The sequence below is a fragment of the Pagrus pagrus genome (assembly GCF_965226575.1).
Source record: "Pagrus pagrus genome assembly, chromosome: 21".
NCBI classification, from domain to species: Eukaryota; Metazoa; Chordata; class Actinopteri; order Spariformes; family Sparidae; genus Pagrus; species Pagrus pagrus.
In genome coordinates this window covers 21,363,300-21,367,150 of record NC_140208.1, presented here as the reverse complement: position 1 = coordinate 21,367,150, position 3,851 = coordinate 21,363,300, and positions in this window count along the sequence as shown.

The following is a 3,851-nucleotide window of genomic DNA, read 5'->3' as shown; positions in this document are numbered from 1 at the left end:
GGCAATGGTAAGTATAGTCATGTTTTGTTTACGTTCATTATGATAATGTTGTTTTCTGACATGTGAGTGAGACATGAGTTAGCACTAGTTGGATACAGATAACGATGACAACCATCACAGTACACAGAGCATGGTGTTCAGCAGCTAGCTAACTCAGTAGCACAAAGCACACAGCCCCTGAGCCTGAACGAGTGAGCAGCAGAGGCAGTGACAACCTCCTTCAGCAGCACAAAGCACAGACCTACAGGAGTAAGGAGGTTTCACCAGAAAGCCTTGTCAGCCTGAGCTGGTTGAACATAGTGAACTAGCCGATAATAATCTCCCTGCTGGCCAGCAAGAGCGACGGGGCAGTCGGTGTCTGAGTAGTCAGGCAGTGCACGTTCATGTGTTTTGGAGGACTGTTTAGCTGTTTTTGTTGGATATTTTAAAATGTTGCTTGCTCTTGTGTAGTGCATGGTGACTGCTTGTCTGAGCCCGTCCACACAGGCAGCATTACTGCTGCAGGTCGGCTCCTGCCTGCCCGATCTGTTTACATGGAGTTTGTCTTTTGATAATTATCAATAAATATGATGACTGGATTTTCCTTTACCCCATTGAGCATCAGTGTGCACCTGTTGCAGGACAATCTAGACAGCATTTAGACAGACCTCAGACCTCAGCCTGACCTAAGGCTGGAGTCAGAACAAATCAGGTGGTGCGGCGAAAATGCAGGTTTTCCCATTCATTTAAATGAGGGTGGTGTGTTTGGTGGTGGTGGTGCTGGCTGCAGGGGGTTGAAATGTTATTTAGCATGGCTAAATGCCACATTTCTCTGTGTAGCTTGATTTTTCGCTTGTGATCTCTGTTCAGTTTAAAACACACAGTACTGATCTGCCTGGCATCCTGGTTGTTTACTGTTGTGGACACACAATCACTAACCACTAAACCATGGTCAACCTCTAAACTATGCTGAGGTGCTGCTGCTGTGCTGTGAGCAGAACTGTATAATCTGTCCTCTTTCAATGACACTGATGAGAAATGTTAATAACTAACTCTGTTAGTGAGAGTTTCCCTCAGTCACTCACAACACTGCTTCTCCTTAACATCGTTAAACCTTTCAACTCACTCATGTGTGTACAAAGACAAAAGGTGTGTGAATAACAACAATCATCACTTATATCAAAGATAAAGTGAAGACAGCAGTTTTACCGATTTCATGTTGCAGAAGGTATTTTGTCTCTTCTCTTCTTTTCCCTGAACATCTTTCACCCCTGTTGTCTGTCCTCCACTTTATTTTAAATTCCAAACCCCTGATTTTATCCCTCTGTTCTCCATCCATCCATCCATCCATCCATCCATCCATCTGTCTCTCTGCTCTCTGTCCATGCTCTAACCTCTATTTTACCTTTGTCCTTCTGTTACCTTTGTCCAGGGCTATGTATGTTTGGCATGCAGCATACCTCAACCTCAACTTCAGTTTGTGTGTGTGTGTGTGTGTGTGTGTACGTTTGTGTTTAGACAGCAGCTCCACCTCTAGTCTTAAAAACGTTTTAAAATCCCTCACTTAGAAACTGATGGCAGGGTTGGTCAGTCAACACCCTGTTCTAAACAAACACCATATAATAATTATACCAAAGACATGTCTAAATAAATTGACACACTGCCATAGATTCAACCCACATCAACATTTTGCAACACTTCAGTGTATGATTCTGAAACCCCAGTTTAAATCCTCCACTGTCTCAAGTGTTGATGCAGCTCATGTAAGATCATTGTGTTTTCTGTTAACATGGGCGTCCAACAAACTGATGACTGATGTGTGGTGACTGCAGGGTCACAGCCTCTGGATCAGCCCTGCAGGGCAGGAACTACCATTTGCTGTACACCGAAACACTTACTTCACATGTACATAACAATCTCACACACACATACACACACACACACACACACACACACACACAGACACACACGCACACACACACACACACACACACACACACACACAGTCTGACTGTGGTCATGAAAAAGGCAGATGTCCCAGTGAGGGATCCCCAGAACTTGTACACGCATGCCTGTATGTGTGTGTGTGTGTGTGTGTGTGTGTGTGAGTGAGTGACTTTTTCATGACCACAGTCATGCAGAGTTCAGCAGCAGTTCATCCAGGGTATCACAGGGTGGAGGGAGATACAGCCTCCCTCTCACCTGCTCTCTCTGTCAGACACATGGTCTGTGCTGCCGATAGGTTCAGCTCATTTCATCGATTCACTGGAAGGTCAAATATTCTGACAGTTTCTTAATCTTTCAGTCACGAATATACAGTATGTACATGTGCAGAAACAGATGTTTGTGGTGTTATTATGGGATAGAAGTCTGAAAGAATGTTTCTATCTCTGATAATATGGTCTCAGTACATCCACTGCTGGTGATCCACTACACTGATGCTGAGTTGTGTGTAACAATGTGAGTGATGTCAACTTCTCCAGAGGTTTTTTAGCAGTCAAAGTCTGTATGATGCTTCACCTGAGCCAGCATCTGGCTAACTTGATTTGACAATTCAAAATCGTATTTCTCTGTGGAAAATGACATGAGACAGTTCTTTACCAACAAGAAAAACTCACCTCACGAGGACACTCAGCTGGTGCAGACACACTTCAGGAGTCAGCTGCCGCTGGCAGCTTTGTAGATTCCAGTAATGAAAAGGGAACTAGAGCTGACGTTACCACACAGCTAACAACCACAGCAGGGACAAGTGCAGCATCCACCATCTCCTCTTCTCTCTCCTCCACCACAACCACTACCAGGTCCTGGTCACTGTTTTCACCACCAGCAGCTAAGTTACCTCAGACCAGATGGCAGTTTGGCATCTTCTAGCAGCCCTTCTCCCAACCCTCATGTTGGAGAATGAAGCTGTATAATTTCAGATGACCTCGGGATGGAGAAACCCAAACAGGTTGCTGCTGGACAGTGTTCCAGTTCAGCTCTTCTTAGTGAAGAAAGACACTTTGTTTTGGTACCATGCACCAGCAAGAGCCCAGCTTAGGTGAGTTTGTAAGGAACATAGTTGTTTTTACCCAACCTCTCTCCTAAACCTGACCAAACTGTGACCATGATATGAAGGTGTGTCGCTGTTACACTGCAGTGGTCATGTTGTTTTGGGAGACACTGACAATCCACCTATTGAGTCCTTTAGGTTTGAGAATGTGTCGCATTTATGTGAATGTTGTGTTCCTGAATTGGCTCCCAGGCTTTAGGCGGTAAAAATATTGGAGTTTTAATCAGTGGATGTTTTCTAATACCAAGAAATAGAGATGTGAGAGCAGTGTTACTTTTGTCAGCTATCATTTGATTTTGTCTTCGTCTTCCACACACTTTATTTTCAGGGTGTAATGCCTCTTTAATGTGTGTGTGTGTGTGTGTGTGTGTGTGTCGTAGCATGTCTACAGGAGCCCATTGAGATTATGTAACATTTGAACTTGAGTCCCCTCCTCCACGGTCAAACAGAGTTCACCGCACATCGCTGCCTAGGCCATGGCGACAAACCATCACTGTGAGCCACCCCCCGCCCCTTCTTCTTCTTCTCTCCTTTACTGTAATCAACACCTCCTGCTGCTCATCTCTGCCCACTCAGTTCACCAGCACACAAGGAATAGTGTCATCAGCCCGCGTGTTTGGAAAAGGGGATACGTGGAGGTAGAAGTTCATTTGATGTGTCATCATCTAAAAGCTAACATGTGTACAGCTGTTGTGACACAAAGCCTTCTGTCATATGAAGGGTACAGACGTGATGGTCGTTGAAGCAGGTAGAACAGCACACAGACTTGAATATAGAGTTTCTGGTATAACCTCACCTCGCCTCACCTCACACTATTCCT